Consider the following 16,709-nt stretch of genomic DNA (forward strand, 5'->3'; position numbering starts at 1 on the left):
TTGGGGAGACACAAATGGGTGTCTACAACCTCCCACCGCCCTTATAACCGTTCCAATACTTTTGAAGTCACTGGAATACCATTTAATGTGTACATCCTACCACCATGGTTTGATTTAGTCACCCATGTCTTCCCATACTATTTCTGAATTTGCATCACCTTGTCCTTCATTTCTTTATTTAATGTTTTCCAAGTTGGTATTTCCTTCCCACCGTTGGGAATCCCCAAAACCCAATGAACTTGATTAGGAGACAACTTCATACGCAACCCATCAGGAGCAATTAGTACCTTACCAAACAAATCAATTCGTGTCATTAGCCAGTATCCCAACTGCCTAGGCAGATACATCTCAACAAGATTTAATAGGCCCCCGAACCCCATTTCCCTAACCCACCGCTGCCGTTGCTCATCAAATGTTTGACATATCCTTCCAAAACTCTCAACCTAACAATTGATATTGGGTGCCTGTTAATAAAACATCAACCTTAGGTTGCATCACCATACTCATTAGAACATAAAAAAGGATCAAACAACTTTCTTACCCTCCTCCCAGGCTTAGTCAATTCCTTAAGAACTTTTCCTTTGCGTTTTACAACTCCACCAATTGTCGAATTATCATCCAGTTAATAATAATGCATGCTTATATGAGAAACGATTCCTAATGTATCAGAAACAATTACCAAGTTTTCACACAATATTTAAGATACCTGAAACATTTCAGGGACCAATGGGTGTCGATCCTTCATCACCACAGTATTCAACAACCTACCAAAGGGTATTCAACAACCTATCAAAGGGTATTCAACAATCTATCACAAAGAATCAATGAACACAACCTTATCACCACTGACAGGCATATTCCATCTTCAATGGCAAACAATCAAATGGAATCAATGAGAACACAGCCCTATAACAGATATGCATATTCCATCTCCGATGGCAATGAGTTTCTTAGATAAAAAAACACTTTAGGTCTTCAATAGCCAACAATTTACAAATTTACAAATTCATGTAAGAATGAACTTACTAACTTTATGTATTAACCTTACACATTTCGATTTTCACTACAATATACAAATATACAAAATAACATTAACACATTCATAACATTGATAAATCGCATAAAAATGAACACTACACTATACCAAATCTAGATTACAAAACCATATCAATTTGATCAAATTAACTAAACACTTTAGCATATGAGGTTACTAATCCAATCAATTAACACCAACACAGGTACATCAACAACTTACCTTAAAAAACCACGATTTGGAGCTCGCAAACACAAGTGGAAATTGGCCAACACCGACGATTTGGACCTCCCACACCTAATGTTAAATTGTGACTCGAAATCTAGTAGGGATGACTTTTAACGCTTATATATCTCAAAATACAACTGATTTTGAGATTATTCAAGTTGGAGGTGATAGCTTGGTTCAAGAGCTTTCCAACGATAGGTCATATGCTCAATTCCAATAAGAAACGAGAAAGTTATGACCGTTTTACAAAAAACCTGACGAAGCTGGAAATTTGCAACGAGGCTGGGAGCTATAGCTCTATGCGAGTGAGCTATAGCTCGGCCCTATGAGGACTTGCGGCAGGCATGAGCTAGTTTCCGAGCTATAGCTCGGTAGTTAGGTTATTCTAGGATAATTTATGGAATATTTCCTATAATTATATCTTTTCTATGACGGCTATTTGAGTATACTTGGGGAACAATCTTAGGGTTTTATTAGGGTTTCCTTGTGTTATAAAAGGGCCCTTTAGTTGATCAATTAGATCATACCTTATTGAGCCATTAGATTTAGGACTCCTTGTATTATTCTCTTGTTTCTTTCTCCATTATAGTGAAGAAGCTCTCGAATCCCCCACTCGTGGATGTAGGTCTATTTTGATCGAACCACGTAAATGCTTGTGTTCTTTGTTTATCTTCTTTATTGCTTTTCTCGTTCTTAATTTCATTGACTTGTTCCGCATTAATCAAACACAATTACACCCTAATTTCCTAACACCTAACACCAACCTCCCACTCTAATTCACAATCCTGGCGACACCACTGTTACACTGCACACCCCCACCCGAATTCACAATCTCATCCCCGGCGACACCACTATCTTACTTGAATTCTGACTCTCTTTCCACTCTCTTTCTTGAATTCGATAACCAAAAACAAACCCTAACTTTTCTTACCTCAAATATAACGTTAATGGCAGAAAACTCATCCATTGTTGTGAAATATGTTGTGGACGTTTTTACCCCCAACTTAAAAGCACGAAATTACATTCGTGCCCCTGGAGTTACATTTGTTGTGACTCAGGATGAGTAACTTGTATTTTCCTATACTTTTGGAGTTTTGGTGAATGAAATCAGTTAGTGGTTTCATTTTTTCATTATCAATTTCCATTGAATTATTCTATTAGATAATCATAGTATATATATTTTGTATTAAATATTCAATAATTTTAATTATAGGTTTATAACTGACAAGGGGTCGGACTAGGTCGTTGAAACTAACCCTACCCTAGGTCAAACAAAATTTGTAATCTCTCAGCACACCCTTATACAAGTATAATGGTAAGTCGAGGGTCGAACCACTAAGGAATGGAGGGCGATCTTATTTTGCCAAGTCAAGCTATTTTGGAAAGGTGAGGTAAGGGTGTGAATGCTAAACAACTAAACAAGCTAGGTTGGGACAAATGTAATAAACACTAGGGCTCGGGATCCACATATACTTGTAACGGATTCCGCTAATTAGGAAAGAGTTGACTAAGTCGAGTGATGCAAGGGAAAACCAATCATGCAACCAAAAGAGCATATCAAGCTATTTTCCTAGAGGTCTAACTAGCGTCAACTACGATAAACTCTAGCTAGGAACGTCACAAGACACCTCAATCGTTAAATGCAAGCCACAAATCAATGGTCCGTATCAATGTGAACCTACAATGCAATCTAGTGTGAATAACTAGGGTGATCAAGCCTAAATCAAACACACACATGCACATAATCAATTAACCAATTTAATCACATCATCAACTCCATCAATTTCCCCCAAATTAACATCAATCTGTTACTCATATATGCTTCACCATTACCCTAGCAATCAAACTACTCACAATCCATAGAAATCAAGATCAAAACAAATCTAAACAACAAATTCATCATGATCAAATTAAACAAACTAAAATCAAATCACAAATCAATCAAACTTCAATCAAACTTAAACATTCAACAAAACAATTGAAATCAAACTAAAGATTGAATTAAAGAAAAGGAATCCTTACAAACTTGATCAAAAATCAAAATAAATGGAGAAATCTTCAATCATAAACAATCCACCATGAAATTCTCTCACTAAAACCTAAAGTTTCTCTCTCTAAAAATCTCTCTAATTTGATCTAAAACTAATTCTAATTCTATTCTAATCCTCCCTCTCTAAAAACAGAAGGAAAAACTATATATAGTAAAACTAACAAGAGAAAAGTTAGTTAGATCGTCCAAAAGAAACCCCGGAATGCGCGGTCGCAACAAGGGAGAGGCGCGGCCGCGAGAAAATGGGTACGAAACAGGGGCTCTAGCAGGCGCGCCCGCACCCACCCAGGTGCGCGGCCGCACCACCCTCGTGCGCGCCCGCACCTGGCAGCAAGGGAGCTCCCTCTTCTTTGTCCTAGCTCATCCTCATGCGTTCGTCTTGGTGATGATGATGATGAACACTAAGGTAGGCAGTCTTGAAATGGCTTTTTTTGGTGGGTTCATGCCAAAGATGATGCCCCCACCGCATGCATGCACCGATCTCATGAACTTGCTCCTTGCATTCCTTCAAACTTGAGCTCCAAATGACAAGCAAGAGGCATCCAAAATGATGAGAAATATGATAGGAAGGCTCGGGAATCCTTGGAACACGATCATGACCTGAAAATACATGAAAACAAGCAAATAAAAGGGAAAAAGACCAAATAAACAAAGAAATGCACAAAGAAAGAAAACTAACTAAGGAAAGCACAAACTAAAGAAATAAAGAACAAAACTAAGGAAAACTAAAGAAAAGAGCTATAAAATAGCATGAAATTCATCCTAAAAGAAGCCAATTGAGTGCCATAAATGACGCTTATCAATAACGGCTTTTTTTTTTGGAATTCGATTGTTGAATAGGACGATTTAGAACCCTATCTATTTTTTTAAGAGGAATTTCTGGTTTTGTTGAAACTTTGCATTACTAAACAGTGATTGTTAACTCAACTTTATTATGAATTTCACCCTATATAAACTTGTGCACTAGTCATATGTAATTTGTCACCCATTGATATACATATATTTGCATGTGTGTCAAGTTTCTTATATATTATGCATAGCCTCTTGACTATATAATTAATAACACATTAAACTGATATAATGGATTGGAGCAGATTAAGTAAATTTGACGATAGAGTGGTATATATCCAGATTCATACTACATGATCATGCTTGATTTAATGTCTAGAGGTTTATCGTATATACACAACTTAATTTATTTATTTTCCCCTGCTAATATTTGACAGTTTATGAGTAATACGTTTTAGAGTATACTAATATTTTTGTTTGGTATGAGTGGTCATGTATAAATTCCTAATAATCTTTATACTAATAGAACGTTATGTTACCTCTAAGTCCCTTTTCTTTTAATTCGTATTATTTATTTTGTAATAAGTTAAGTCCAATCTTGCAAAAGTAGAATTTATTACTCTTGATATTATCAGGTTTAATTATTTGTCTTAGATGTTGGATGTTGAAACACTTATAAATGTAAAAGTGCTTCGAAATAATACTACCAAAGGAAATATTTTCATACCTAGTATGAGATAGCAGCCAATACTATACTATGAGTATATGTTTAATGGAGCACTAAAGTTTATGGACTAATCTTAATGAGAATGATTTACAAATCATGCTACTATTATATGAGATACATATAATAAGGAAGACAAGTAGTATATTACTAGTTACATGCATGCCAATATCCTATAATTGCATCCTTTTCCACTTTAGGAATAGATTTTTCTAGATTTTATTCAAGTACTCGCATTACAATTTACTTGAAATTGGTACCATGCTCATATCACTAGTTAAATTTATATTATTATGAAGAATATTTTTATTTATATATAGATTGTATGATTTCATTCCATTATACATGAAGATTAATTATTGAAAAGATATGTAAATTAAACATTGAATTCTTGTACATATGGACTAGAAGTTCCTTTATGAAAACATGAGTATGACCTAGAAATGCCTAATAATTTCGAAAGTATGTTGACTAAATTATATATCTTTTGTTCACAAAATTAATGTGTTCTTATGTACACCAATAATGTCACGTGAGAGCTATACAAAGATTTTGGATGGATCGGATATTGTTGATACTGAACTTTGAGTAAGAATTGATGTTGCATAGCTAACTAGCCTTCTAGCTAATTCCTAAAAATGAATGAGTATAACAAGTATGATTTCATTATGTGTTTCTTGATTATATATAATTCATGGAATAGTTTATAACAATATATTTGAGCAATAAATATATAGTGTATGTTATAAGTTCAAGAAATTAAGCATGACATTGTGAGCAACTTATGAAAAATATATCTATTATGCCCATAATTATAAGATATTAATTTAATTGGGAATGAGTTACGAGTAAGAGTTTATAAGAATAATTTTCTTGTGCTTGATACATGCACTGCTAAAAAGAATTTGTGCCTCAAAATGTGGAAGAGATTTAAAGGTTGTTAGGTTCATTTTATGCCCCCATATGCAAGGATTAGGGGGGAGATTGTATGTATTCCATTAAATTATGTAATCCTTGCACATAAATAATTAAATATCTTGATGGTCAGTTTGGTACATACATTAACTTAAATATCAATGATTTATTTGATAGAAGTGGCCACATCTATTAATTAAATATTTAGAAATGATATCATCCTGAAGACGGATATAAATAATAAATGTCATTGATCATATACTAGTTGTAAATGCTCCAATTGAAATTGATGTCCCATAAGGACAATATCAATTGCTGATAAATTTATAGCACACTTGAAGCGTAATAGATTAATAGATTCTAAAGATAATTAAATACCTTTGAAAAGGAAAGAAGTCACAATTGACAATGACAAAGTTGAGAAAGTGATAAATCATGTTACGTTTCTAGAAGACATTACTTTTAGTGAAATTTATATGTTCCTTGTATTATTATATAAAAGACTCCAGAATATTATAAAATGTCCAACAAGCTTAGCATGTATCGAGATTATAGTCAAAGCACTCCAGAAGAGTATGAGTTAATATTGGATAAAATATTAGTTAGTTGTCTTATTAATTGTATAAAGAAACACATGTTGTTGTTCTTGTTGTAATATAAGAAGTATTTTCAAGGCTTTATTGAAAGTAAAATAATAATATCGAAAAGATGATCTTATGAAAATGAAAGAGTACGGTGTGTCATGATGCAAATCACTGACTTGAAAACGAAATTCCGGCACAACCGTGGTGCTTATTGTATTCGCCGACACGTTCCCTAAGATTAACACACCGCTTCCACACAAAGGCACTTTTAGGTGGAAGGTTGGAGCCAAGTAACTTATGCTCAAAGACAGGTGTTATTAAGATATTGTGTTCTTGATTATTATCAAATATAAAAAAAAAAAAAAAAAAAAACAGAAAATGAGTCTTCCATTTATAGAGAAGGATGGAAGAACATGGAAGATCATAGAGGAATCTCAAGCATCAATGAGGGGTGAATAAATAAATAAATAATGAAGATTTAATCACCATAATCATCTTCTTAAGTGAGGGGGTTACAAGGAGTCAAAAGAGAACAAGAAAGGAATCCAAGAAGAAGGCTAAAAGACGCTCAAGAATTCGGTATCCCACGTGCCCGACCGGGCGAGATTGCCTAGCTAAACATTGCTTCTCGCGCCCGACCGGGCGAGCTTGCCCGGTCTTCCCCGACACAAGAGAATTCTCTGTTTTCTTGAGAGTTAGTTTCCGCCTTCTTCCGCCCTGCCAGGGCGAGTTTTCCTTGGCAGCCAAGGCAAGCAAGATATTAAAAATTACTCCTTGAACTTGTTCTTTTTCGTTCCTTTAACACAACAATCCCCCTCTAAAGGGAGAGAAAAAGATCAAGAAAAGATTAGAAGCAACATATTGGGCATAAGAGGAGATCAATACATAACACTTAGATATTACATAAGTAATTTGAAATCTAGTGTTTAGTGAGATGAGGCAATGAATTACAAGTATAAGGGTGGACAAACCTTGAAACTCTTAGACCCTTAATCAAAGAGTGGACGGACCTTGAAACTCTAAGATTTAATCCAAGACCCCCACATCACATACCTTTCTCTAAAAATTTACTTGAACTCCGCGAAGAGATATGCTCTTTTATAGCCAAGCATATTCACCTTAGGTCTAGTGGAAGCTCTAGGAAATCCGCCCAAGTTTTCCATAGAAGATGGCTAGTCTTCACAACCACATAGGTGAACCACAAGCACTTCTCAAAATCACTAAGTCAATGGGGTTAAAACTTGTTCCTAAGAACTCAACAAATGCTACAATGTAGCCATTAACCCCCACAAGGCCATGGATTCATTAAGAGCTAATGCTCAACCTCACAACAATCATAAACAACGGTGATTCCAAAGTTTTAGTGCGTCCACTCAAACATTTGGATTCATTAAGAGCCAAAGGACTCAACCTCAAGCGGTGGATCAATCAAGTGCGTCTCAAATAGCACCAACCTAAATGGTTTATTGACCCATTGAGAACTCAAAAGAGCTCAACCTCAATCAAGCATTACAACACATGCCATAGGGATAGGAAGGAAATGCTTTTCCACATGGGCTTAAGGCCTATCCCCCTCGACATTTCCACAAATTATCAAGGATTGAGTTACATGTCCCAAATTTCCTTGCCATAGTGCAAAATTATTTTGCTAGAATATTTTTTCCAATAAGGAAAACTAGCATGTTTTCAACATCAACTTAATTTGCACAGATGGTTAAAAAAATATATCACTTAGTTTTCACCATTAGATGAATAAGTAATAAGACAACGAACCTAAGACTTGAAATTTCAAAGCCTTAATCAAGTCCAATCCTTGAAAATAACATAACCACATTAGTGAACTTTCTTCATCAACCATCAATCACCAACACTTGCCTTCAGAAAGGTTTTTGAAAAACTTTTCCCAGAGGCTAGTGTATTTCACGGCCTTCGTACCTAAAAAGATACTTAGTAAAAGATGAAGCAATTTTAAACAACAGCGTTAGTCATTCACTATTAAATTTGTAAAATATTGCCCTTTAACTATTTCACAAATATATGCTATGTTAAAATAAATGCAATGCATATCACTATCACTATCACATTACTAAATGTATGTATTAGCATACACCAATCAAAACATATTTTAAGACCTCTTTAAAGTACACATAATAATTCATGCTAATAAAAAACATATTCTACTCAAATGATGGCATGAACAACAAAAAACATATCATCGTAAAAACTTTCCAATCACGAAACATGTATGACACTTTGGAAAAACCAAAAACATAATAACTATTATTATTATTCTCAAAATAATAAAACACATGTCATATTCAAATTCGTGAAAAATTGCTCAACAAATTGGAAAGAGAAAAAGTTCAAGAAAGTTATTTACTACAACTACGCATGTGATTCTCAACACCACCACATTACTCACATTATAGAAATAGCACAAAAATATATATTTCCTTGAAGCAAGTAGTGAGAAACAAATTTAATCACAAGTATTAGATTCTCACAAGGTACTAACCACACTCTTGTACCACTCCCTAGGTAATAATCTCAAATCAACTCAAACTTCAACTTATAACTCACACTTGAACTTTCAATTCACATTTCTTATCTTCAACATGGAACTCACCAACCAACCCACTTAAGTCATCACTTAGAAGGCTTAACAAACTTCAACCACTAGAGGGGAACTTATCATTAAATACTAAAGATCCGAAATAATTAAGTCATCCAAGTAAGACCTACATCGTTCCATTAAGACAATTAGACAAGAAAGACAAAGTCACCTTTACTCACAAATTTAGCCATGATCATTCCCAACAACACTTAGTGAATTGACATTGAAAAGACTTTAGAAGAAATATTAGGAAACACACTCCATAAAAAGATAGGATAACTTTAGGCAAGTTAGAAATTATCTAACTTATCCTCAATATTTTCTTCCAAAATAAACAATCATTCACGTCATCAATTCATTAAGTTAAGGAAACACTCTTCACCATTGCATAGAGAAACCAAATCAAGACAAATAAATAATAGTCTTTAGCATAACTATTCACTTTCATGCTTTGCATCAAATAGAAGAGAAACTAAAAATGATGCCTCTTATTCCTCTTATAGTCAACTTGTTTACTGAATAAACAAAATAAATACATATATGGGAATATAGCAATCAACATACATGAGAATTTCATATGCATACACTCAAACATGACATAACGCATAAAATTGTTAAAAACAAATTATTAAAGTAAAGGAGATAATTTAATTGTGATGCATAGAGATTGCCAAATATTATGGTACATGGAGATAATCCAACAATCACATACAATAATCCTACATTGTGGTATATGGAGACAATCCAATATTCACAAACAAAATCCTGGAGCATACTATCAATTGCTTAAAAAGCAAATCCAAAATATCAAATAAACCAAGACTTTGAGTCCAACATTTATTCTCATATACTTTTCCCCCACATTGGACGATAAAAGTCTTCAACTTAAGTATTAAAATTAGACATGGTAAACTTTATTCCTTTCACATGTGGCATATAAGGACTAAATTCCTACTACAAAATTCTACACTCATAGAATCATAACCCCCACATGCCAAAGTTAAGTCTAAAATCAAAACATAGTTGATAATGGAGAAAAGGAATATGTGAACATAACTCCATAGTGCCTCTAATAATTTACCTTAGCGATCATTGACGAACAACCCAATGACCACCACTTGTATTGATTGTGCATCCACCAAGTGATTTGAGCTATTTAAGGCACATTTGGATTCATATTCTTTACTTGAATCATATTGACATGATGTGGAGATTTACTAAACATAGCATCAAAAGAAATAAAATTCTTAAGAATCACTTCCCACACATAAAGAAATCGATAAATTATCCTTAAAGAAATGTCAATACCAAACCAAATTGAACCAAGTAAGAACAAATATGAACGAAACACGTAATAAGAATTAATAACTCTTGAAAACTCTCTCTTAAGGTGAATAAACAAAGAAGTAAAATAACCTAACCATTGAATTAAATAATAATTCAAACATTATCATACTTCCAAAAATTCATCACAAGGTTAACACACTACAATATGTAAAATAGCCACCAAAAGAATTTCAAGAGTATTAAAAATTAATATAAGTAGCCATGCATTCCCAACAAAAACTATGGCACAACTAAGAGTCACAAAAACAACCACTAAGGATATTCTCCATGGAGAAAAATATACACATGACTCTTCACAAGATAATCACATAATTCTCATTCAAAAACTTCTCATATTTAAAAATTGATAGAATCAACACAAGTTATTGAGAAGAATTATGCAAATAGAGCATTATTATGAGCAAGAGCAAATCTTCACAAGCAAGACAAATATCTATATGTATATAAACACATATGTACCAAAAGTAATAAACTTTGACATTGCATCATACTCCACATCATACTCATTGTAAATAAAATCATGGTAAAACTTATAAAACCTACAATTTAACAAGTCTTAAATAACCATGAATAATCTATCAACATAAGCATGTAAATATTAGGAACTCAATAACACATTGCTAATAGAAATTGATCTAAAGCAATAACCTAAAATTTACTTTCTCAATGAACAAAACAACATATATGTTCAAAAATCAACAAATTGGTACATAAAACCAACTAACGTATTTCTAAGTGCTAAGTTCAAACCACAAGCATAGAAAAAAGACATAGAAATAATCATACCATGTAATATCACACATATATAACATGGATTATACTTTAGCTTATACACTGATAATCATGTAACAAATACTACATTATGGACAAAATAATCATCTAATATTATAATGCCAAAAGTCACAACTCATATATTTGCCAAGATGATTATTAGAATTAAAATCATGTGCTAAGCATAATCAAAATAAAATTAGTTTAGAGAGGACCTCCCTTGAATTAATTCAATTGTCAAAGATGAGCATTCTCTATAGTATGCCCAAATTTCCTCTCCAAAAATGCAGCTCAACATGAAGTCATAACTCCCAAACGTGAGCATCTATCAACGATCCAACCGTTGAAAATGAAGATTCATATGTCCCAAACAAACTCCCAAAATTTCAGCCCAAACAAACAAAGATTGATTTTTGATCAGGGTCCATTTTCGGGACTGCTCCCAAAAAAACGTGAACAGCATTTTTTCCCAAAAAATTGTTTTTTCTTGACATCATCCAATCTTTCTACCAATAGCCAATATGTAGCCAATGAAAATATATAATTTCGTTTTCAATTTGTTGTAATATAATAAGTATTTTCAAGGCTCTATTGAAAGTAAAATAATAAGATCGAAAAGATGATCTTATGACAATGAAAGAGTACGGTGTGTCGTGATACAAATCACTGACTTGAAAACGAAATTCCGGCGCAACCGTGGTTCTCATTGTATTTTCCGGCACGTTCCCTAAGGTTAACACACCACTTCCACACAAAGGCACTTTTGGGTGGAAGGTTAGAGCCAAGTAACTTATGCCCAAAGAGAGATGTGTTTAAGCTATTGTGTTTTTTTATTATTATCAAGTGTATCCAAAAAAACATAAAATGAGTCTTCCATTTATAGATAAGGATGGAAGAACATGGAAGATCATAGAGGAATTTCAAGCATCAATGAGGGGTGAATAAATCAAAATAAAGATGAAGATTTAATCACCATAATCATCTTCTTAAGTGAGGGGGTTACAAGGAGTCAAAAGAGAACAAGAAAGGAATCCAAGAAGAAGGCTAAAAGACGCTCAATAATTTTGTATCCCACGTGCCCGACCGGGCGAGATCGCCCAGTTAAACATTGCTTCTCGCGCCCAAACAGGCGAGCTTGCCCGATCTGCCCGGGCACAAGAGAATTCTCCGTTTTCTTGAGAATTAGTTTCCGCCTTCTTCCGCCCTGCCAGGGCGAGTTTGCCCTAGAAACCAGGGCAAGCAAGATATTAAAAAAATAATCCTTGAACTTGTTCTTTTTCCTTCATTTAACACAACAGTTCTAATATCACATCATATTCATGACCATGCAAAAAGTAACTATAATAAAAAGTTATCACTAATGTTGAAAAACTGACCATAATTCAAATTTCGAGAAGTTATTGAATGTGATAATGAAAATTAGGCCATCCGGGTTTAATAATTACCCACATAGAAACTTGAACTTTCACTTGATATGAAAGAAATAATGTGCTGACGCTCTCTCATGTTGAATTGAATGGCAAGACATAACGTTGAGATTGAGCTATATTTAGATTGTAATTTAATTGTTTGTTTTGAAGAAATTTGATTAAGAGATTATTTGCTAGTTTTGAACAATTTTGCATGTGAACCAGTAATAAACTAAGTGGCCAGAAGCTCACTAAGCTAAAACAAGATGTGTGTGTAGAGATTTTGAGTAACTAAATGCTCATTATTAAAGTATTTGGAGGATTAGAAGATCTCCATATTTTGGCTTTACAATTTACATGCAAGTGGTTAATTTCTTGATTTGGGCTATTTTATATCAGTACATAAGAGATAGAATAAGAAAATAGACAATTGCACAATTTATGACTCCCTGTTAATATTGATCTCCAGAAGAGAACAAAATTTCATTATTCTCCAAAATAGATAGAAATGTGTAGAATATGATTATCCTACGAGATGAAATTTGTTGCGCATGAAATTATATTCTAAGTTGGTGAAGAATTGCCCTAATATTTAAGACATCTACCAACTTAGGGGGGGAAGAATTAAAGTAATTAAGTTGGCAAAATTATAATGTTATAATTAAGTAGGTGATCCCTATATTGATACTTTGTAAAGTTACCTGCCAACTTTTGTATCAACATATGTTGCACATTTATGATTTGATTTGTATTCAGTTATAACTCATGTTGCCTAGCATTGAAGATACATTTTGGTCATACTATGTGTATATATTGAGATAAAATCTTGTCAATTATATTTGATTCACTACACTTGAAGTTTAGGTCTTATGATCGGTTCCAAAATAAAGATATGATACATGGCAAGATAGTGAAGCTAACACTTTTAATAGTGTGATAGTATATAAATACCATAATGTATGAAATACCCTAAAATTGGTATAGATGTTTGAATTATTACAATAGATGGTCTATGATGTAAGAAAAGTTATGATGGTACCAATGCGAATATATTCAGACATCATTGTCAAAAAAACATGCAAATTAAAATTGTATCTTGAGGAATTATATGATGATATCGGTATATGATGGAACCGATAAATAATACGCATATGCCGAAGGAATGGACTTGTGAACAAGGGATCATAAATATATGTCGTCCATTTTGATGTCGACATAATGATAATGATCAAAAGTTTATTATGGACCAAAAGTCCAATGAAATATGGATTTTTAAATCCACACTATACAATATTTTGCATTATTTTGAGTCTTATGTATGTTCATATACATGTGTGAGTCATAGGTTAACGAATTATTAATTGTATATGTTGGAAGTTGTTAGATGCATTATTGTAGACACTTGATTTGTGTCTCCCCAAAAACCAAATCCAATGATGAGTATCTTTCACGATATTGATATCGAGTAAGGTGAAATCTTGAAAAGTCTCGTTAATTCTTCTGTTTTCTAAAATGTTTTAATAAAAATAATTCATTTCTGTTTTCGAAAATCATTCATTTCGTATCCTATTTATGAAAAACGTCCAATCCAATTTAGTATACTCCATAAATAGGGTTCAATAATTATGTAGTTGGATGGGGGTTTGAAAAGACCTTTCCAACGATATATTATAAGCCTAATTTCGGACCCTTGATCACCCATTTTCCGGTATCCTTATCAAACGCATGGAGAGAACAAATGAAATCGCCGGCACGACTCACCAACGTAGTGATCGTGGAGTCAGAGGCTTCTTTGGATGACTCTAGAAGCGATTTGGGGTATAGTCCCTCCTTGACCCAAGTTCCCCTCCATTCACCATATATCTTGGACCCCATACGATGGGTGTACTCCTTCTGCAATGCATTTTTTTTATTTTGCTCTCGAAGTTCCTACATAAATAGAAATGTTAGTATCATTACTTTAAAATTAGTCAATATATTATACAATTGTCAATAGATTTACTCAAACTTACAATTGCTTATGGCTGAAATTATTGAACAACGAAAGCTTTCCACTGATCCTCCGTCACGCTTGGCCCTTTTTGCCACGAGAGTTGGTCTTCCTCAACAGCTTCGCCATTTCCACCTTCATTATCCTTTCCCTTGCAAGCTTTCTTATTCTTTGGTTTATTCTTCTTATGGATCCATCTATTAGCTAATAAGGTCTTGAAGCCTCTCAATCTTTCCGCTACTAAAAATTCAAACACCATTCTCTTGGCGTCATCATTAGAAATATTAAACAGCTTCTGCAAGCACAAATAAAAGTGATAATTAGTTTCCACTTACAAATTACACAACCCTAAGAAGAAAGTATTTATAATCAGATAACTGTCCAAAAAAACACTTACCTTTGTATCATCCCAAAATGTTTGAATCAAGCCTAGAGGTTCTTGATCCATTTAAGTGTAATGGGGATTTTGTGCGCACACCTGCCAACTTGGTTTCCATATTGTCGATGTCATTTGCCCGCAAGTTGGCCTCTGTTGTCATACTCCAGGACCATGGGACTGGTAGGTTTCTTAAAACTTGTCGTCGGACCCCTACCCTTTCTCTTAGTTTTTGCCTTTAACCCCCCCTCCACCACCACATGTGTTCATTTAATCATGTCCTTGGCTTTGATTTTGAGGAGTAGGATTCTCACCAACATCTCACAAATTGAATTTTTAGTAGGAGGCGCTCGTTCAGCAGAAATTTCAAATTCTTCAAGCCTACGCTCAAACTTATCTTGAGCCTGATCTTCTAGCTCACCCAAATCATTCTCCTTGTTGACATCATAAAGCTCATCCTTGTCCTCATCATCATCCACCTCCAAATCTTCAACATAATGAAGGTTATACTCGTCCTCCATGAGATATAAACACCTGCCATTACAAACATAACACGTTATTAGTTATATTAGAAATAAACTAGTTACGTAAATTATAAATCAAATATAAATTTATGAATTATAATACAACTAAACATAGGAAATGGGCAATTAAGTTAACATATAGGTCATTTTTATTCCATTTTCACCAAATTGACTTCATAAATTACCTAACTTATGATATTCTAATACTGTTAACACTTAAAATATTATATGCTATCATATTTAACATGTTTTGAGATTTAATTCATTCATTAAATAGAAATTGTGATTAATTGGCAACTAAGTTAACACTTTCATTCATTTTCACCAAAATTAATCATAAAATCACCTAACTTGTGATTAAATAATACTTTGAATGCTTATAATCTCAAATTCAAAATAATACTTGTCCGTTGTGGCCTAATTGCGTATAATTTTCTTGGTCGTCTATATCATTTTCTACAACAGGTCTAGGAACAGTGAAAGGTGCTGAATCGTCAAAAGCATCATATTCGTCATCATCCTCAACATCTCCAATGCCTAGGATTCTTCTTTTGTCGGCTAGCACAATAGACCATTTTAAATCGGCTGGGTCAGTTAGATAGAACACTTGCTTAGCTTGAGAAGCTAGGATGAATGGTTTCGCACTATCATTCAAGTGGCCAAGATCTACAAGAGTAAAGTCATCATATTTGACAGTACGCCTGATATTATCAACCCACTTACACTTGAAAAGAGCAACCATGAAGTTACAATAATCAAGCTCTCATATTTCTTGAATTCGACCGTAGTATGACAACTTTGCATCGACAGGTGATTTATCCTTAGCACTTGCAAACTCCCTTGACGATGCCACAAGTGTTAAACCACTATTTTGAGTCGAGAAAGATTTTAAATCCCGACCCTCTGTCCAAAAAGTGTACCCATTGATGTCATATCCCTCAAATGAGCGAACATCATCCCTAGGACCTTAAGCAAGACACCAAACTATATCGGTGACACTATCATCCAATTGACCCATTACTCGATCACGAAACCAACTGACAAACCTCTTATTATACAACTGCATCAGTGCCATTTCACCTTTCGATGGAAATTCATCATGCAAGCTAGCCATGTGCTCATCTAAATATGGGTGAACATCTGCAACATGGTGCAACACATATGTGTGCTTGTAATAACTGATCTCGGTCGGGTGACATTTGTTTTGACCTAATTGTGCCATGACCATCAAGTCTCCCTTTATGTTGATAAGTAGGAAGACCAATAGGTTCAGTAACGGCTACATATTTGGCCACAAAATTACCAATCTCCTCACTCACGGTCCCTTGAATCATACTTCCTTCCAGGTGAGCCGA

The sequence above is a fragment of the Chenopodium album genome, chromosome 2 (genome assembly GCF_948465745.1).
Source record: "Chenopodium album chromosome 2, dcCheAlbu1.1, whole genome shotgun sequence".
Taxonomy (NCBI): Eukaryota; Viridiplantae; Streptophyta; class Magnoliopsida; order Caryophyllales; family Amaranthaceae; genus Chenopodium; species Chenopodium album.